The sequence below is a fragment of the Boleophthalmus pectinirostris genome, unplaced genomic scaffold (assembly GCF_026225935.1).
Source record: "Boleophthalmus pectinirostris isolate CB_2022bp ecotype Guang Dong unplaced genomic scaffold, ASM2622593v1 HiC_scaffold_17, whole genome shotgun sequence".
NCBI classification, from domain to species: Eukaryota; Metazoa; Chordata; class Actinopteri; order Gobiiformes; family Gobiidae; genus Boleophthalmus; species Boleophthalmus pectinirostris.
The window spans coordinates 35,217,432-35,239,291 of NW_026571115.1; the positions used below are offsets into that span (position 1 = coordinate 35,217,432).

Consider the following 21,860-nt stretch of genomic DNA (forward strand, 5'->3'; position numbering starts at 1 on the left):
GGCCTGAGAAGCGTTTTCCCCGGGAAGAACCAAACGCGCCGAGGACGAACCGCTCAGAGCAACATATACCGAACCAAACTGGATTCTCGCTACTGTCTGGATGTTTTGCTCCATCTCGGAACCAGCCGCGGTCCTGAAGCACGGAGGACCGGAGCAGCCCGTCCGGACCTGTAGTCCACGGCGCGTTCTCACTTTCACCACACGGATCCAGCGCGCAGACGACGGCACGGAACCTCTCAGACCCAGTCCACTGCGCACTGGTCTCGCTCGCCCCCGTCTGGAACCAGAACAAGGAAGGACGGAACCTCTGGACCGAATCCCACGACGCCAACGCACACGGAGGACGAACAAGACCGAGGTGAGGGCCCCAGTATCTTTCTACTACTATTTTCTATCTATTTATGTATTATGATTATTATTTAAACACAAGGAGTCATCATACAGTTGCATAAATGAGACAAAACAAAGATACAGGAACTTAAATACAAGAAATTATATTATACAAAATTATACAACATGTAAACAAATAAACTCAGGGGAGATGACTGATCTTTCTTTCTTTTTTTTTCTTTCTTTTTTTTTAACTTTGTTTTAAGTAATTCAGTTTAATGCAGAGTATTCTAAGTATTTAATGGCCAAATTATATAATTTCTCAGCTTTTGTATTAATTACTGTCTTAATGGTTGTAAAATATTGCTGTATTTCGTTTTAAAAGTGGTTCTGATTTAGTTTACTCTTTGCCCATTTTGTTTTGTGAATATGAAATTTGCCCAACTCCCAATAATGAGAGTGTGCACTGACAGGGAAAGATCTGGAGGTGTGGACGGGCTGTGTCTCCATGCAGGAAAGGGACATTCTCTAAGTTTTGTTCTGAATTTGTTCCTGTAGGTGGATCCAGAGGTTCTTGCTGTTTGAGCTTTGATAGCACAGGTGAATGATCGTCTCTGGCTCTGTCTGACAAATGTCACAGTTATAGTCTGTGTTTAATCTGAATCTTTCTATGTTTTTTTAGCTGGGTTTATGTTGCGATGGATTTTAAATGATACTTCTTTCATTTTGTTTTGAATACACAACTTCTCACCAACAAGCCCAGCTCGTTTTCTCTTTATCTCCCCGTACATTGAGTCGATTTGAAGGCTGAGTAAGATTTTTGGATATATTTATTATATATTATTATATTTATATAAACATCGGGCTGACATCGACACAAACGTGATACAAACTTTTTTCAGCATCTTGCAGTGTGTCATTGCGTCAGAAGGGCGAACCAAAGCTTATGCGCTGAATGACTGGAATTATTTTTAAGAGGAATAAACGTTTACATCAGAGGTCATCAAACTAAGGCCTGCGGGCCGACTCAGGCCCTCCATGCTCCCTCTCACCGGCCCCCAATCCTCAAAAGTTGTTGTGACCTTTTTTTTAATACTTTTTGGCAAATAATAACATTTCTGCCTCTTGTATTTTGTTTTTTTCAATAATTTTTTGCAGAATTTTCATCACATAACAAACTTGAGATCAAGCAGTGACAATCAATGCATGAGCAGAGTTCTGTAGTGCAGCTAAAGACTGAAAAATGGCTCTTTTTAAAGTATGAAAAGTTAAGAGAGAGAGTGCCGAGTTTCCAAAGAACAGTGGACGACCGATAATTGTTTTTGTTCAGTGTAAGGACCGCGCAGTTTGTCTGATATGTAAAGAAAGTGTGGTGGTTTTCCAAGAATATAATCTGCGTCGTCAGGGTGAAACAGTTCTGTAATACAGCTTCCGATTTCAGCCCTCATCACTTTCAGGAGCGATAATGTGGCCCTCAGAGAAAAAAGTTTGGTGACCGAGGAATAAATTTACTCGACTTTAAAATCGGAATAAACCACTGACTTAATTCGGAATTAAGTTTATTTGTGAAGTGTTTACCTGGCCTTTTTAAAGTGGAATAAATTTATATTCCGAATTAAAGTACTTTTAATCGGAATTAAAGCGCTCATGTGTAGATGTGGAACACTAATGGAAATGAGCCGTGGTCCAGACAGAGTAACATGTTTGCAGCGTAAAGTCAAAAGTTTGGTCTCACACTCTCTATTTTCCTTTATGTTTAGTACTTTCTACATTTTATATTCATACAGAAGACATCAAATATATGAAATAAGATGTAAGACAAACGTGTGTGTGTGTGAGTGAAACAAAACAACTCCATGGGTGTTGTTGTCGCATACAGTAGAGCTCAGAAAATATATTGCATAACAGAAGATCTTCCAATCTCGTTTTTGTTTACAGTAAACAGAGCCATAACAAAGTAGGTCAAAACAACATTTGGCCGCGCCACATCACAGATCTGACCACGTTTAACTCCGAGCTCTGGCGAATCTTCTGCCGTCCCTCCACGTGTCCCCCCCCCGTCACCTCCCGCGGTGTGTTTAGTCTAAATCTGCTCTGAGCTCGGTTCCTCTCCTCTGCTCATTGCGTCTCCACATTTGCACTTGTGAGTACACTTTCACTTTCACTTTCAAACACACACACACACACACACACATCGCATTTGCGCCCGGAGCCACAGCGCTTCATTAAAACCTGCTGTTTAAATGAGGAGTCCCGCTGCTCCGGATCACCCGCCGAGCCCCAACGCCAACACTCGCAGAGGAAGAGGAAGAGGAGAGAAAAGAGGAGAAGAAAGAATTTAAATCGAATGTTTAGCAAATGGTGGTTTAAAAACGAGTCTATATGGTCGATTTCGAAACCTGCTCTCCCTTCCTGATTGGGTAGTCGGCAAAAGAGGCTTGAAAACGAAAACAAAAAGCAAAATTCATTCTTAAACGTATTTATATTTTGCAAGTAAATTCAAAATATCTGCTTCTTTTGGGAGATGGGAGATGGTGAGCGACAGAGAGTGGGGTTTCAGTTCGATTTGATTTGTTTTTGTAATTTTTATTTCGATTTTGTGCCAAGAGAGAAACAATAATCATACTACTTATAGATTATTAACAACAGAAAAGCACATTTCTCGAAAAGGAGTGAAGAAAAAACTTTCATGAACCCATCGCTGTTCATGACATCGTTTCGAAAAATGATGTGGTTTCTTTTAAAAATAAAAATACATTTCATACTATGGTCGTACAAACAAATAATAATGATAAAGAAGGCACAGAATTTATCGTTCATGATCGTATTGAAGTAAAAAGTAATGTTAAAGAAAAGTTTACTCAATAGTCGTGGTTTCATTTGTGAAGATGATGGATCTTGTCTTTTTTTTTTTTTTGATTTTTAAATTGTTTTTTGAAGTGCACCGAGTTCATACAAGCTTTGATTTGGTCATAAGCTGTTCTATAAGTCGACGCCACATCTGGTAACACATGGAGACAGTGACTCTTGTGCAAACTGTTGTTGTTTTTTTTTGGGCAAGACACTGAAGGCGTCTGTCTTTGTGCACTGGTGTGTGAAAGTGCTTTTGTGAGAGTTCGAGAACGTTGGACAGATGGAAACGCGCCGCTGGCACGATCTGTCGGGATACAGTTTGGATCTTACAGCCGTCAAAGGTGCATTGAGTAACTTTTCTAGTAGGTGATCGCACAACAGTATATATGTTGTGTATGTATGTGTGAACTGTGTCTTAATGATCACGTTAAACTCTGACAGGTCGTGTGCCCAGGTCAGTTTACACAGTTTGAGAAGCAGTTGCCAGGTGAATGTCGCGACGGTAAATGTGTGCACCTGAGTTCATCCACTGACCGCAAACAGGAGTAAAAGTAGAGAAAAAGGGACCCTGCTAACATCATGTTCCTCATTTCATTTATCACAGTTTAAAAGCTGTCTGTAGATTTTGTAGTTCACGTTTCATAAGCGTGGCCTGTGTGTGGCCTCACATGTGAAGTAGGTAAATGCAGCTTTTACTAATAACAAGTGATGGCACTGCCTATCATGCCATCTGACCACATTCAACCAGCATTTTTATCATCTAAACATCTAAAGACCCACTGTCCAATTTCTGCAGATGGACTGAGGGGAATATTGGCAATTAATAATCATAATGTAATTAATACAATATATGTAAGAATTTTTTTTTGTTTTAAATATGTATATAGATGAACTAACTTTTGTTTAATAAAGGTTTCAATTCAAGGGGACTTTCCAGCTGATTTCCACTGATAACTATTGTAATGCCGATTTATTCTTAGTTTTAAAAAATGGACAAAGTCAAGTTGTTTATGTTAGGACACTCAAATTCAGTGTGTTTACATTTAACATTTGCCTCTCTCTGATCTGAATGGTCTCTACCTAAAGTCCCCGGCACCTGCACCAATCATGAGTCAGTGCTGGTGCCGCCTCTGCAGCTCAGGGAGGGAATTCTGGAGGTTCTGAACTTTCACATGAGACACAGTCGTCCATGGACTGAGAATGAAACAAACTTGGATGTGTGTCTATCTGCAGGTGAAGGCTCTGGAGACACAGGGTCAGTTTATTCCTTATTCGATCCTGCTCACTTTTGTCTGTAAATGCTCCTAAACTGTGTGTTTTTTTTTTGTTTTTTTTTTGTGGTGGTGGTACATCCGGTTAATCTGGGGTCCCATTCATGTCAATGGTAGGGATGTAACAGTATCCAAATGTCTCGGTACGATATTATTACGATGTACATGTACTAGGAATGTAACAACAACAGAAATATCGTGATATTGTATCGTCAAAGTTCTCACAATAATATCATGGACCATCACAATATATCGAGTTACAAGTCTTTTTGCTTAAATGAAGAATTATGGAGCAGCAATAGCTAAAAACAATAGACAGAGGGAACTACATAGACCATGATCCTTTGCTCCATTTCAGCGCAGACGACAAGAAGAAAATAACAGTTCTATCACTTTTAAGTCTTAGTTCTTTGGATTAAGTCTTGTCGAGGCATTTTAAGAGGAAAAAGTCGCATATTCACAGTTTTGTTCGCAGCCTCCACAAAATATCGCAATAAATATCGTACCGTGAGACCTGGTTATCATTACACTCCTACACGGTACAATATTTATTGCGATATTTCGGAGTGGCAAATATAATTCTAGACAGGACACTTTTTTTTTTTTGCTTTTAAAATACCTTGAGAAGATTTTAGCGCGAATTATTAGTCAGAATCTCAAGAATTCAAGGAAAAAAACATATTTCTTCATGTTGTCTGCGCTGAAATGCATCATGGGAAATGTAGTTCCCGATGTTTATAAGCTGTTCCTGCTAAAGAACACTGCATTTAAGCAAAGGAACTTGTAATTCGATATACTGTGACAGCTCTCGATGTCATTGTGATCATCTTAAAAATGACATAAAGTTTGTGCAACAACAAGTCGCACTGCACTGATTCTCTGGAGGAATTAAAACTTTAAAGCTTTATCGTCATTTTGAACTTATTTTCTGTCAAGATCGGCCCTGTACGTGGATGGAATAAGGTGAACAGAGCAGGATACTACAGCTCCTTTAAATATTCTGCACTGACTTTCACACAAGCAAGTACTTTTTTTTCCGTTTTTTTTGTTTTTTTCTTACAGAGTACGACCATATTGAGCCCATAATTATTCCGTATGCGTGTTTGCATGTTTGCATATCCATATAAATGAGTTTGTCCCCGCGCGTATCTGATCCAGGACTCTGAGAAGAGAGGGAGCAAGGGAGGAAGAGGAGGAGGAAGAGGAAGAGGAGGAGGGAGAAGAGGAGGAGGAGGGAGGAGGAAGAGCAGAGGGAAAGACAGATGTGGGCTCTCCCCTAATCAACAACAAACGCGCGCTCCCTCTGCACCGTCTCCGTGTGATTAATCAGGTTCGAAGCCCCGCCCTCTCCTCCTCACCCCCCCCTCCTTCCTCCTCTTCCTCCTCCTCTTCCTCACTCACCCATCTCCTCCTCCTCCCCGTGTGACACAGGTCAAGTTACCGTCAAGTGGCCGGGTAACGTGTTTAGAAAGTAACGATTTGTAATATTTTACTTGGCACAAATGTACTGCATGCGTTTTACTCGGTACTCGTAATGTATTTTACTCGTACGAATATTTTACTATATTGTACAAATGTCAGCGTTACAGTGCATTTTAACCTGGACTGAAGTGGTGGGTTTTTCGGTTTTTGGTTGTTGTTTTTTTTTCATACATATTTGCTAAAATCACTGCGATATGAACAGTGGTGAAATGCCGAAGTTACGGTTTCGAGTGACTGGTTTAGTCCTGGTTTAGACCAGGTTTAGTCCTGGTTTAGTCCTGGTTCAGTCCTGGTTCAGTCCTCGTGATTCAGTCCTTGGTTCAGTCCTTGGTTCAGTCCTAGTTTTGTCCTGGTTTTGTCCTGGTTTAGACCTGGTTTAGACCTGGTTTAGTCCTGGTTTAATCCTGATTTAGACCTGCTTTAGACCTGCTTTAGTCCTAGTTTAGACCTGGTTTAGTCCTGGTTTAGACCTGATTTAGTCTTGGCTTAGTCCTTGTTTAGTCCTGATTTAGTCCTGGTTTAGACCTGGTTTAGTCTTGGTTTAGTCCTAGTTTAGACCTGGTTTAGTCCTGGTTTAGTCCTGGTTCAGTCCTCGGTTCAGTCCTGGTTTAGACCTGATTTAGTCTTGGTTTTGTCCTGGTTTAGTCCTGGTTTAGACCTGGTTTAGTCCTGGTTTAGTCTTGGTTTAGTCCTAGTTTAGACCTGGTTTAGTCCTGGTTTAGTCCTGGTTCAGTCCTCGGTTCAGTCCTGGTTTAGACCTGATTTAGTCTTGGTTTAGTCCTGGTTTAGTCCTGGTTTTGACCTGGTTTAGTCTTGGTTCAGTCCTGGTTTAGTCTTGGTTTACTTTTGTTTAGACCTGGTTTAATCCTGATTTAGACCTGGTTTGTCCTAGTTCAGTCCTCGGTTTAGTCCTAGTTTAATCCTGATTTAGACCTGGTTTAGTCCTGGTTCACAAACAGCAAACAAACAACAAAACTGTATCACTGTAACAAAATAATTTAGTAAAATACACTAAAAAATACTCTTGGAGATATATCGATACAGCAGCTCACGATATCGATACTGTATCATCACATTAAACAGAACAGAATCGAAAAGAGCATTTATTTCATTATAATATTTCAGTATAATGAGACGCAAAAAAAAAAACAACAACAAACAAACAAATGAACAGTTGTCAGTGTAAAGTTGACTTTAGTGCGGTGACAGTTTTGGGAAAGAAACTGTCCCTGAGTCTATTTTTTCGGACTAATATATCGATATTTCAGTATTTCTGCACACTCCTACTTTTAATGTCACACTCTGCCAAAGAAACAGCATTTCCATGGACACTGGAAGAGTCAGGTTTGTGGAGATGCGAGTAAAGATGGAGGTTTTTCTGTGTTTTCCACTGCAATAACCACAAATTAAGTTAGAAGGCCCCCCCCTTCTTCTTCTCTTTCCCGGCCTTTGTTCAGACTCAGCTGTTCTCTCTGCTCTTCTTCTGTCGGGCCAAAGCTGCACACGATCAGACTGCACTGATGTAGGGAGCATCTAGTGGTGAAATGTGAGAATTACAACACTGCCCGGTCACCCAGTCTAATTAAAATATTTTCTTTAGACAATGGAATGTGATTTTCAACATTAAATAGTCGTTCTTTCTTTTTTCTAATCCCATGTTGCCTTATATCTGTGTAATAAGATTTCGATTTGTGTATAAAACGATCTAAAAAACTCGTATAATCGATTTGAAATGATTTAAAACTTAACAGTGTTTATTTTGGAATATTTTTAAATATAAGTAACTAAAGCTGGGCATCATTAAGTAGTTGCCGATACGATACACATCTCGATACAGTGCACTTTCGGTTTCGATACGGTTCAATAAAAAATAAAGGTTAAGTCAAGGCTGTGCTACTAAAAGTCTTTGTTAAACCACTTCTTCTTGTGCAAAGTTAAAATGAAACACAAACATTTTAATCATCAAAACTGTGAAAATGTCAAATGTGTCGCATAAATAAGTTTCCTTCCTCTAAACCACAGGTGTCAAACATAAGGCCCGGGGGCCAGATCCGGCCCTCCAAGACCTTTAATGTGGCCCTTGGCTGATTTTCTAATAAAATATTTTAATCATATTTTCTATTAAAATATTGGTAATTTTCTGTTCCGCTTAGCAGAGCAGCGTTTCCAGCGTCTCTGTACGTGGCCCTTCCCACCAGAGCAGCACAAATGAAGACTTGTCTCTTTCCAAACGCTCTTAAAGGACGATCGTTTTGACTGTTGAATGTGACAACCTCATCAGTAAAATGTAAAAAATAGAAAAGTGGAGCCGAGTGCAGGATTTTACAAGAAAAAATTTACTTATTCCTATTTGCAGACAAGTTCATGTTAAAACATTGTGTTGAAATAGCATTTTTTCTAATAATATTATAATATTTTGTAAAAGAAAGATTTCTGTAATAGATTTGTGTTTCTCTGCACAAATATTTGAACTTATTGTTATTTTTGGGGTTTATATGCCATGAGTTTTCTGATCCGGCCCCTTTGGGATCAAAGTAGGTTGGATACGGCCCCCGGACCAAAATGAGTTTGACACCCCTGTTCTAAACATACAACAAAACTGTAGCTCTGTAACAAAATGATTTTGTAAAATATACCTAACGATATTTAAATATGTTTGCACACCCCTATAAATACGTATATTTGTTTATTTATTTATAATTTTTTTTAAAGATAGAGATTGTAGAAGAGCTGGATATATAGTTTATTTTGGATTCATGTATGTTTTTCTGCCTTATTTCATGTTCAAAGTTTATTTTATTCATTTTATGTTTTACAAGGTTCATGTTTGTAGCCTGATTTTATTTTCAATTTGAAAGTTTTGGGTAAATGATCAATAACAAAGTGTGGTTTCTGACAAGTCTTTTGAACCATATCACTTTTGTGCCTGGTTCTGATATTGTCATATTTTAGTTTTGGGATTCGGACATCGTAATTGTGTGGTTGTTGGATGTCCTAACAGCGGAAAACGACTCGAGAAACGACCTTTGCAAACCTCTGTTCAAACTGTTTCCCTTCCCAAAGGTATTGAAAAATAGTGAAAGGTGAAGGTGATGGGCAGGATTGATCCACAGGAAGAACCAAAAAGGAAACATTTGTCTGCCTAAATCATCCCGAGTTTGCAGAGAACATTTTGTACGTGGAGCGACGACAAAACAAAATCCCGATCCGTCGCTCAAAGTCGGTTACGAATTTAAAAAGTCAACACCAAAGTGAAAGGCTCCAACTGTTCACCAAGAAACACCTTCCACTGCAAAGAGACCAAGACGTGATGTTGCTGCAAAACCACAAGAACAAGAAAGTGCAGCTCAGTCTGTTTGTCTCCTGCTCCTCTCCTTTAACAAACGGGATTTTACTTTATTGTCGCTCCACATACAAAATGTTCTCCGCAAACTCTGATGATTTAGGCAGTCAAAGTTTCCTTTTTGGTTCTTCCTGTGGATCAGTCCTGCCCATCGCCTTCACCTTTCACTATTTTTCAATTCTGATGGGAAGAGAAACAGTTTGAACGGAGGTTTGCAGTCACACACATCTGATTCACTTTTGCAGTTATGGAGTTCGTAAACTTGCAAAGCCCGTTTCACGAGCCGATGTCCGAATCCCAAAACTAAAATATGACAATATCAGAACCAGAAACAAAAGTGATATGGTTCAAAAGACTTGAAAAGATCGGCTTTGACAATAGTATGCATTGCGGGATGACCAGAAGTCAGAAATTCGTGATGCAAGTAGTGTCTGTGACTAAGCTTTGTATTTTAATTGGTTGCTTTTAGCTCATGGTTGTAGATATAATTTTTCAGCTGGCATTAACCTGCAAAAAACTAAATCTAGTCAAGTTCAGATGACTTGAATTAAGAAAAGTAAAATGATCTGCCAGTGGAACAAGACTTTTTGTATTTGAAATATGAAAATGCATCTTGTTACACTTTCACTATTTTTCAATTCCGTTGGGAAGAGAAACAGTTTGAACAGAGGTTTGCAGTCACACACATCTCATTCCTTTTCGCAATTACGGAGTTCGCAAACTTCCGAAGCCTGTTTCACGAGCCGTTTTCCGCTGTTACGTCATCCAACAACCACGCAATGATGACGTTTGAATCCGAAAACTAAAATATGACAATATCAGAGCCGGAAACAAAAGCGATATGGTTCAAAAGACTTGAAAAGATCGACTTTCTCCCACCGGGAAATCAAACGTGACGGTCTGATGCTCACTTTTTCGGAGGATCCTTCTCCGTATGCATGGCGCGATGACCGGAAGTCCGAAATTCGCGACGCGTGTATTGATAAGTGTTGATACTTTTGACAAGCTTAGTTCAAAATACTAAAGAAAAGGAGCGCGGTGCCGTCTCCTCCTCAGATGACTCCGGTAGCCGCGTCTCTCGTGTTTCCAGCTCTTTTTTCAGACGACTTTAGCTGTAACTGTAGATCTTCGGTCAACAGTGTGCGTTCCAACCACAACACCGCAGTGACTCCACGGGGGCATGTTTGAACCAGCGAGCGCGGGGACTGTCTAAACTCTGCTCTATTTTTACCCTGAGATCCGCCGCGACAAAGCAGCGAGGCGCACGGCTATAGGAGCGGCCTATAGTCTGAAACGGTCGGGTATAGCGCCCGCTTTTCAACGCGCCGATCAGCAGGGGCCCCTTGTGTTTACACTGACAAGAGTCTATCCAAATACAGAGCCCGGGACCTGTCTGCAGACGCCCACACACACACACACACACACACACACACACACACGTAGACACACACGTACAAACATCGCAAGCTATTAAAACACGGTATTCTATTTTTAGGAGCTTTCCACCGTGTCATAACGCAGTTCCCTCATCAAAAACATGCCTGAAGAAGTGTTCGATGTCATCTAAGCGTGTTTGAGCAATTTAGTGATCTCTCCTGCACTGCAAAAAGCAAACTCTAGCATCTTACTACACTTAGAATAAGAAAAATGACAACTTTTTGCATCTAAAATCACAAAACGCAAAATCAAATGTTGCTTGAATTAAGAAAAACATTCTAATTTGACTTGTCAAGTTGAATCAACTCAAAGTCAAATGTTCTGAATTTGAGCCATTTTAACTTACTTAGATATAGTTTTTTTTTTCCAGTGTACACATGTTTGAGTAACTTAGAGATCTCTCCTGTACTGCAAAAAACTAAATCTAAAACAACAAAAGTTAAGATGACTTGAATTAGGAAAATCTTATCATGATTTGAGTAAATTTTGCTTGACATGTAAAATGATCTGCCAATGGAACAAGACTTTTTGTACTTAAAATATGAAAATACATCTTACTACACTGAAAAAGCAAGAAAAACAACAACTTTTTGCGCTTAAAATAAGTGCCTGTTTACACATGAGAGCTTGCAGGTAAAAACGACAAAATATTCTTTTGGAAGTGCTTTTCGTTTAGACCAGGGGTGTCCAAACTTTTTTCATCAAGGGCCACATATCTAAACACAGAAGAAGCAGAGGACCGATCGAGGGCTGTAGACTGATGCTCAGTAAAGGGAATAATTTAAATATGTGCATGTTTAACACGTTAGAATGAGCCATCAGTTTATATTCATGCTAAGATCCTTAAAACCACACACTAAATATTAAATATTAGCTTTATCAAGGTAGATTTTCAAAAAACTTGCAGTAAAAAAATTTTTTTTAAATGATGCAAGGTAATTTGGGCCAATTCACCTGGAAGCTTGAGGGCCAAGAAAAATTTGTCTGAGGGCCGCATTTGGCCCCCGGGCCATAGTTTGGACATGCCTGGTTTAGACAGTGATGGTGAAGTAGTAAGAAGTAGAAGTGGTAAGAAGTAGAAGTGGTAAGAAGTAGAAGTAGGTAAGAAGTAGAAGTGGTAAGAAGTAGTAAGAAGTAGTAAGAAGTAGTAGTAAGTAGAAGTGGTAAGAAGTAGTAGAAGTAGTAAGAAGTAGTAAAAGTAGTAGTAAGAAGTAGAAGTAGTACGAAGTAGTAAGAAGTATTAAGAAGTAGTACGAAGTAGTAAGAAGTATTAAGGAATAGTACAAAGTAGTAAGAAGTAGAAGTGGTAAGAAGTAGAAGTGGTAAGAAGTAGAAGTAGTACGAAGTAGTAAGAAGTAGTACAAAGTAGTAAGAAGAAGTAAGAAGTAGAAGTGGTAAGAAGTACTAAGAAGTGGTAAGAAGTAGAAGTAGCAAGAAGTCAAAGTAGCAAGAGGTCAAAGTAGTAAGAGGTAGAAGTACTAAGAAGTAAGAAGTAGTAAGATTCGATTACATAAAGTAAGCGAGGAATAACTTTGAAACACTGCAAACAATAAACTAGTTCTGTTTTCATAAGAGTAAAAATCAGGTGCAGCAACTTCAAGATCGACCGATCGAAGCTTCGAGTCCCTCAGGCTCCGTTCAGACTGCAGGGCTTAACGCTCAATTCGGATTTTTTTGTGAAATCAGATTTTTTTGCGAGGTCGTTCACATTTCCAATTAAACGTGACTTGTGTGTGATCTCCGGTGCGAACTTTAAACGCCCCAAAAGTGTCGACGACGTCACGCGTAGCGAGTGTGCTCAGTGTTTACGGAAGTCGCCTAAACGCAGGGCTCGTCTCCCAAAGTACGGTCCAGTTTTTGGTAAAATGGACAGGTTAACGTTCGTTTGTTTGAGCCTTTATCCTCCTTTTATTTTCTCGTAGGCTCTTTATTTTTCGTTGACGTTGGAGCCAGGACCGACTGTAACCGCGCTCGGACATTTCTTTGGCGATCATTTCAAAAAACGCCCCAAATCCCCCCAAATATTAATCTCGAACCTCGTTTTTCCGTTGACGAGACTCCGAGCCTGACGTGTAGGTGGGATGAAGGCGACCTGACCGTTCAGACTGAAGTCGCGTGTCAAAAGATCGCGTTTCTATCGGTTTCAGGAGCACATATCCAAGCGTCCTGGGTCGTGTTTGAAAAAAATCAGATCCGCGTCGTTCAGACTGTCATTAAAAGATCAAACACAGGAGCAAAGCGGCGAAAAAAATCCGTCTGAACGTCGCCTTAGACTCACGCTAATCCCCAAATCCAGAATCAAACATCGAAAACTTCAGCCCCAGTCACAAAACTCCGCTCCTTTTGTGCTCAAACTTTAAACTTAGCGAAATGATTAATGGAACCAGAAAGGAATTACCACCACCGCAGTTTTTTTTTTTTTTTCTTGTATAGTTGATAGACAAATTGCATTTCCGTGCTGTGCCAGCCCCGCACTGCCAGCTCGCTCCTCGTTATCTTGGCCCATGTCCAGAGGTGGGAAGTGTTGGGGAATAAGAGAATAACAGAATAATCACCGTTGTTCTGGGGTCAAGTTGGACGCTGGTCAGAATGTACGGTCGAACTTCAACACGGCGTCATTAGTGTTCAGACTGAGCCCGGGACATTAGTGACTATTCTGTTTTTCTCAGTGTAGTTATTCTGTTTTACTCGAGCAGAAGTGTAAAGTAGTGGAAATTACTCAAGTAAAAATACGACGGAGTATAAGGCTCAGATAAAAAATAAATGATGTTGGCGCTACGAGAATAAAGTCGTAACATTTCGACATTAAAGTTATAATATTACGAGAATAAAGTCGTAATTTTACAGGAATAAAGTCGAAGTCAAAATAAAGACGTAATATTATGAGAATAAAGTTATAATTTTACGAGAATGAAGTCGTAATAAACTCAAAGTCAAAGTGAAAAATGCGGCAGAAGAAGAACTTTGTCAATCCGTGTGTCATTCCTTCGTTCGTTTTTCAATATAAAACTAAAAATAAGAAAACGATAAAACAACTATTTTCTTCATTTGCTCCTCCAGACTGAACCAGGACTAAACCAGGACTAAACCAGGACTAAACCAGATCCGGGACCCGACCGGGACTGAGACCAGGACTTGGACCGGGACCAGACAAGGACTGACTCTGGGACCAAGACTGAGACCGGGATCAGACCAGAACTGAGACCAGGATTGAGACCGGGACTGAGACCGGGACTGAGACCGGGACTGAGACCGGGACTGAGACCGGGACTGAGACCGGGACTGAGACTGGGACTGGGACTGGGACCGAGGCCGGGACTGAGGCCGAGACCAGACCAAGACCAGGACTGAAACCGGAACTGAGGCCGGGACCGAGACCGGGACCGAGACCGGGACTGAGACCGGGACTGAGGCCGGGACCAGACCAGACCGTGATACTGGGACCAGACCAGGACTGAAAAGGGTTTAGTCCTGTTTCAGTCCTGTTTCAATCCTGGTTCAGTCCTGGTTCAGTCCGTATGCGGCGCAATAGTCCCACATCGCATTTTAAGTCACAGAAACATCATTTCCCATTTCCGTGACTTCAACCAGGACTAAACCAGGACTAAACCAGGACTAAACCAGGACTAAACCAGGACTAAACCTTGGGAGCTGGAGGCACCAGATCCATTCCGTCTCTGGAGCCATTTTCGATCGGATTAGTGTGAACGAACACTGTATCCACAACGAAAACGACTCGAATACGACCTAGTGTGGCCTGGCAAATCATTTTATTGTCAAATGAAATGTACTCAAATCATGATAAAAGTTTATCATGTTAACTTGGTTAGATTTTGTTTTTTGCAGTGAAGTAACATTAAATTAATGAGTAACTGTCGGGATGTAATTTCTTTTCTTTTACAATCTCAAGATCAAAACTAAACTAAATCTGGTATTTTTAAAGGACAGACACAAAAATGAGACAAACTAAATCAGATCTAAAGGAGCTGCAAGAAACACAAATCTTTAAATCATTTCAGAATGACACATGAAGCTTTTATCACTTCAGATTTACTCACGAAGCCCAACTTTTACTCGAGTAAGAGTACTGTTACTTCAATAAAAATATGACTCGAGCAGGAGTAAAAGTACACGGCTTGGAAAGAAACACTCGAGTAACTACACTGCAAAAAACAAAATCAAAACAAAAGTTAAGATGACATGAATTAAGAAAGTTTGATCGTGATTTGAGTCAATTTCACTTGACGAGTAAAATTTTCTGCCAGTGGAACAAGAATATATGGAAATACATCTTGCTTAAACTTAAAAAATAAGAAAAACAACAACTTTTTACACCTAAAATAAAAAACAAAACCAAACGTTGCTTATTCCACTGGTCGATAATTTTACTCGTCAAGTTGAATCGACTCAAATAAAGTAAAATGTTCTTTCTTTAAGTCGTGTTTTCCCAATGTATAACTGAATACTGCCCATTTCTGCTACGTCATCGGAGGTATAATACTCCCTACAACACAAACATAGCCAGTCTTGTCTTTGTTTACAACTATAGGCTACGTTACAGCTCAGGTTTGTGGAACGGCGATGACATTTGCAAAGACAATTATGGTATTTTTGAGCAATGAATAAAAAAAAAAAAAAAAAAAGAAAATGCATCTTTTAAAGTCTCAATCCAGCACAGTGTATTAAAACAACAGTCGGTCTATGCATCCACTTTATTCCGGAAGTTTCCGTGGGCGCCGCCGTCGTCATCTGCGGTCACGTTATTTTGCACGGTGCCGTCGATCCGAACGGTAAATAAGTTCTATTCAGACACAAAGCTGTTTGAAAACCTCCCAGAGAATCGGAGCAGTGTTGGATTTCTGAATGACGGGGATTTTCTGCTTCACCGGAAGTCGGGTTATTACAGACTCCAGAGTTAAAACGGTGAAAATGAGTGTTTAGGTCACGGAGAAAAAAACAAACACACATGAAAAAAATCCATGTTTTTTTTTTTTTTTTTTTTCCCACGGACCACCAGTAGAGACTGAGGTGCGTCGCCAAATGTCAAAAGTTTCCACGTCTGACTTATCTGCGCTTAGAAGTCAGACGATGTAGCTTTTCTGGTTAGGGTTTACTGTGGTATCTGACTGTCTCCATGGAGATGAAATGTTCCACAGTATCGTTAAACCTCCCTGTGATGCATTTAATCAGTTACTAGTATTTTGTTGCTCAAAAATACCTTGAAAAATATGCATTCTTACTCTGAGTGGGGTGGTCTTTAACTTGGTTCAGTCCTGGTTCAGTCCTGGTTTAGTCTGGGTTTAGACCTTTTTTAGTCCTGGTTTACTCCTGGTTCAGTCCTGGTTTAGTCCTGGTTCAGTCCTGGTTTAGTCCTGGTCTAGTCCTGGTTCAGTCTGGGTTTAGACCTTTTTTAATCCTGGTTTAGTCTTGGTTTAATCTTGGTTTAGTCCTAGTTTAGACCTGGTTTAGTCCTGGTTCAGGCCTGGTTCAGTCCTGGTTTAGTCCTGGTTCAGTCCTGGTTCAGTCCTGGTTTAGTCCTGGTTCAGTCCTGGTTTAGTCCTGGTTTAGTCCTGGTTTAGTCCTGGTTTAGTCCTGGTTTAGTCCTGGTTTAGTCTTGGTTTAGACCTGGTTCAGTCCTGGTTCAGTCCTAGTTTAGACCTGGTTTAGTTTTGGTTTAGACCTGGTTTATTCCTGGTTTAGACCTGGTTTAGACCTGGTTTAGTCCTGGTTTAGTCCTGGTTTAGTCCTGGTTTAGACCTGGTTTAGACCTGGTTTAGTCCTGGTTTAGACCTGGTTTAGACCTGGTTTAGACCTGGTTTAGTCCTGGTTTTAGACCTGGTTTAGACCTGGTTTAGTCCTGGTTTAGACCTGGTTTAGACCTGGTTTAGTCCTGGTTTAGTCCTGGTCTAGTCCTGGTTCAGTCTGGGTTTAGACCTTTTTTAATCCTGGTTTAGACCTGGTTTAGTTTCGGTTTAGTCCTGGTTTAGTCCTAGTTTAGACCTGGTTTAGTCCTGGTTCAGGCCTGGTTCAGTCCTGGTTTAGTCCTGGTTTAGTCCTAGTCTAGTCCTTGTTCAGTCTGGGTTTAGACCTTTTTTAATCCTGGTTTAGACCTGGTTTAGTCCTGGTTTAGACCTGGTTTAGACCTGGTTTAGACCTGGTTTAGTCCTGGTTTAGTCCTGGTTTAGACCTGGTTTAGACCTGGTTTATTCCTGGTTTAGTCCTGGTTTAGACCTGGTTTAGACCTGGTTTAGACCTGGTTTAGACCTGGTTTAGACTTGGTTTATTCCTGGTTTAGTCCTGGTTTAGACCTGGTTTATTCCTGGTTTAGTCCTGGTTTAGTCCTGGTTTAGTCCTGGTTTAGACCTGGTTTAGTCCTGGTTTAGACCTGGTTTAGACCTGGTTTAGTCCTGGTTTAGTCCTGGTTTAGTCCACTACGCCACTGATTTTGCGTCTTATAAGACTCGGCTGTAACTGAATACAAGCAAGATAGATATGTTTAATGCCATACTGCGGAACATTCCAGCATGGCTTGGGACGCTCTTTTACTCGCAGTCTGGACGACGCCGTGGAGATCTTCTAACTTGAGCGAGTATTTTTAGTGAAGCAGCCAGCGCCCGTCTCCTGACACCCCCTCCCTGCCCTGCGAGTGACCCCGGCCCTAAGGTGCGCGCTGGCCCGGGTTCCTTTACTCTTGGCTGTCTGCTGCGACTGCTGTGGGAGCGGACACATCGCCGCCGTGCCCCGGGGTTACGGCGCCCTGAACTCGACCTGAACCGGGACCGAAACCGGGACCGAACCGGGACCGAGTGTCGGGACGGGCCCGGAGGTGCTGACCGTCCGGCGACCTCAGGTTAAAGGACCGACGCAGAACTCCACACCCCACGGAGCGAAGAGCAGCCGTCGCCCGATCTCGTTTTGCAGACACTCTGTCCCTCTGTCGCAGGTCCAAGATTAGACCTGGTTTAGTCCCGATTTAGACCTGGTTTAGACCTAGTGTAGTCCTGGTTCAGTTCTAGTTTAGACCTGGTACACTTCTACTTTAGTCCTCCTGGTTCAGTCCTGGTTTAAACCTTTTTTAGTCCTGGTTTAGACCTGTTTTAGTCCTCCTGGTTCAGTCCTGGTTCAGTCCTGGTTCAGTTCTTGTTTAGACCTGGTACAGTTCTAGTTTAGTTCTCCTGGTTCAGTCCTGGTTTAGTCCTGGTTTAGACCTTTGTTAGTCCTCTTTTAGACCTAGTTTCATCTTGGTTTAGACCTGGTGTAGTCCTGGTTTAGACCTGTTTTAGTCCTTCTTGTTCAATCCTGGTTCAGTCCTGGTTCAGTTATATTTTAGACCTGGTTTAGACCTGGTTTAGACCTAGTGTAGTCCTGGTTCAGTTCTAGTTTAGACCTGGTACACTTCTACTTTAGTCCTCCTGGTTCAGTCCTGGTTTAAACCTTTTTTAATCCTGGTTTAGACCTGTTTTAGTCCTCCTGATTCAGTCCTGGTTCAGTCCTGGTTCAGTTCTTGTTTAGACCTGGTACAGTTCTAGTTTAGTTCTAGTTAGTCCTCGTTTAGACCTAGTTTCATCTTGGTTTAGACCTGGTGTAGTCCTGGTTTAGACCTGTTTTAGTCCTCCTTGTTCAGTCCTGGTTGAGTTATAGTTTAGACCTGGTTTAGTCCTTGTGTAGTCCCGGTATAGTCCTGGTTCAGTCCTGGTTTAGTGTGGGATTAGACCTGTTTTAGTTCTGCTTTAGTTCTGCTTTAGACCTGGTTTAGTTCTGGTTTAGTCCTCCTGGTTCAGTCCTGGTTTAGTCTGGGTTTAGGCCTTTTTTAGTCCTCGTTTAGACCTGGTTTCATCCTGGTTTAGACCAGGTTTAGTCCTGTTTTAGTCCTAGTTTAGACCTGGATTCATCTTGTTTTAGTCATGGTTTAGTCCTAGTTTAGTCCTGGTTTAGTCCTGGTTTAGACCAGGTTTAGTCCTGTTTTAGTCCTAGTTTAGACCTGGTTTCATCTTGTTTTAGCCCTGGTTTAGTCCTGGTTTAGACCTGGTGTAATCCTAGTTTAGTCCTGTTTTAGTCCTGGTTCAGTCACGAATGAACAAATCCTCACTACAAAACCAAGATAGATACGTTTCCATATCTTCTGACATCTTCTAAATTCTCTTCTAACTTGAGCGAGTATTTTTAGTGAAGCAGCCAGCGCCCGTCTCCTGACACCCCCTCCCTGCCCTGTGAGTGACCCCGGCCCTAAGGTGCGCGCTGGCCTGGCTCCTTTACTCTTGGCTGTCTGCTGCGACTGCTGTGGGAGCGGACACATCGCCGCCGTGCCCCGGGGTTACAGTGCCCTGAACTCGGCCTGTTTTGACTAAGTGGCCTGGGGGTTCCGGAGGTCTGGGAATGTCCGAACTAGGAGTGTGGGTGGGTGGTTGGGTGGTTGGGGGATCTCCGCGGGGTCAAGGGAGGCAGTGTGGGGGGGTAAGCACGGGTCAGAGGCGGTGGAGCTCATCGGTCAGTATCTTTGGGCTCCACTGTCCTCTGCGTGAACCCGCGCACTCAACGTAACGACCATCGATTCGGTTCTTTCCCGATAAACACGCTATCTTCTTTGCTTTGGCGACTTCCCCCACGAGACTCCACGCTGCTAGCACGTTCTACTTGTTATTTATTTTATTATTTTTTTTCTCTCATTGATTGGTGGAGGGGTCAGGGAGAAGTGAGCGCGCTCAGCAAGATCGTACCGACGCTGCGCAATCGAAACGGTTTTGGAGCGAGACCGGGCAGAGTATCCATTAACCACGCGCCCCCTTCTTCGCTTTCTTTTAATTTTTCTTTCTCTCTCTCTCTCTCTCTCTCTCTCCCTCCTCCAGTTGCATCCGTTCATCCAATCGAACGCGCTATGGATGCTATTCATATTCCCGAAGGCTGTGTATTCGTGCGCACCTGGTTGGTTTGGCACTTGGCACACACTCGCGCAGAGAGAGGGAGAAAAAAAGAAAAGAAAAAAATACCAGGAGGATCTCATTAAAAGCTGTGGGCCTAGTAAACCAGCACGCCATTTTATAAGCGAGGAGATCCAGACAAAACCCATAACAAGCTCCAGTGAACCAGGAATTAGTCACTTCCCAGCGGTGTCGCGTTTTTTACGCACGGGATTTGTGTAAAAAAATCGGTACAGATTGCATCCAAAAGCAAGGGCAATACAAGACTACTCAAATACACATTTATCAGTCAAAATACAACTCAAAATTTGCATAAGACGTCCCCTTTAATGAATGAAATTTCCAGAAGAGTCTTTGTAATTGTTAAAATCAAACGCTATTTTTTATCGAATTTTACGCACAACTTTCCTTATTCCAGACATATGAGAATTTACAGAAACGATTCACAAATTTGAACCTAATTTGGAATTTAACATTTAACAGACCATCTCATTTATTTTGCTTAGAGTTTATAATAAAATTAAATAAAATATGTATGTATGTTACTCAAAAAGATGAGCACGGATACGCTTGAAGGAACACACCAAATGCGTAATGGCACAAACCATGGATTAGTCAAACAGAACGAGATGAGATAGAAGTTTATGGTAAAGTCTATGCGTAAAGACACTATATTTGTATATGGAACCATTGCGTAAAAGTACATGGCACAAAACCTCAGCCAACAACCAGGAAGTGCAATGCCACAAGCTTAACCTGTCAGTGAACCATCGACAAAACTAATGCGGGGGGTTTCATATTTCAGGCTACACGAAATGGAACAGAAGCAGTGGAGTGAAGTTGGGCAATGTGAATAGGAATAGTTGAATGTTAAAACACACAAAATCCCGAAATAATACTTTAAATAATCCACCGCTGCGACCCTGCAAGACCGAAAATGCTTTTGTAGTCGTTTGTTTCAAGAAAACAAGGTGACAAAATGACGTTCTTTCTAAACTACTGAAGGTAACAGGGATTCACAAATATTACTTAGGCATATTTGAAATGTCTAAGATTCAGTTTGGCTACTCAGATTTTAAGATTTGGCACTTATGTTCTAAAATTCAAACCACAAGGCGCAATCACACATGTATGACAAACAATAATTGTAAATAAAAAGTAAGATTTTTTGTCTTTTTTTGTAATTTATTTTCATTATGAGACACTTTTTTGGGATTTTTTTTAGACACAAATTGAAATCTGGATGTAAACTGGCAATTTTTAGCTCAAAACAATACAGATCATTGCTTATATTTGTAGATATTTAGAGATTAGTGTAATAAAAAGCTACACAAAACATATAGAAGTTAGTGTGAGTGTGCCAAATGTGATATCAACATAAAGTACGGTTTGTTTTTTATCATATATATAGTAAAAGTGGTCGTATCTTTCTCAAGCTCTTTTACGCACACAGACGTTCAGTGTTTAGTCGCGTTAATGGAGGATTTTTTCTCCAAAAATAGTAAAATGACTTTGATTTCTGTGCGTATTGGTTATTACAGCTTCTTATCGCAGTATCTGATCTGAATTTTAAGACCCCAAGCCCGTGCGCGCATTACAATCCACCACGTCACTGCCCCATGTGCGTAACGCCGTCATCCCCTCTTCTCCACGCCTGACCAAACTTTTACGCAGAGGTGTCAACGCGCGCAACACACGGACAAAGTTTATCCAGCGCGACCCAAAACGTGTGACTGCACTTCGCAAACTTACAAAAACACTCTCCCAAAAGCTCCGTGCGTAAAAAAAAAAATCAAAGCTTTTGGAGCACCGAGGAGGCCAAACGTGTGCGCCCCTTTTGCTCCTCGTGACCTCGCCAAATGCGCACGGGGGGCAATAAAACCATAAAACCGCCACTGAGCCGTCACGAAGCGAGCCAAATATAGAACCGAGAGGACTGGGGGGACGGAGAGAGATGCCCCCCGAAATGGCATTCCCAGACCCCGCTTACCTCGCCTCGTCTCCGGGCCATGCTCTCCTCCTCCTCCTCTCCTCCTCTCCCAACACCCCGTAAACTAAAAGTGGGATTTTCCTTCTTCTTCCCCAACGTGTTCGGAAAAGTTTATGAGAATAGTTACGCGGTGGGAGAAGAGGGGAGGGAGTGTTTGTGCGCGTATACACACTTTTTTGAGAAGGTTTGAGGAGAGGAGAAAGAAGAAGAGGAGGAGGAGGAGGGGGGATAGAAAT

The 21,860-nt window shown here is 41.4% G+C and overlaps 1 protein-coding gene across 6 annotated transcripts in view; it reads right to left on the bottom strand.

Annotated features, from left to right (window-relative positions):
• hoxb3a (homeobox B3a) overlaps nucleotides 1-21,860 on the bottom strand; it is a 251,170-nt gene that overhangs the window by 119,863 nt on the left and 109,447 nt on the right. The window contains exon 1 of one of the 6 annotated variants that reach the window (XM_020925417.2): nucleotides 21,625-21,669. The exons of the other annotated variants lie outside the window; for them this stretch is intronic. The gene's annotated coding sequence lies outside the window, so the exon portion shown is untranslated. Of the gene's footprint in view, nucleotides 1-21,624; nucleotides 21,670-21,860 lie in introns of those variants that run through there. 6 annotated transcript variants of the gene reach the window in all.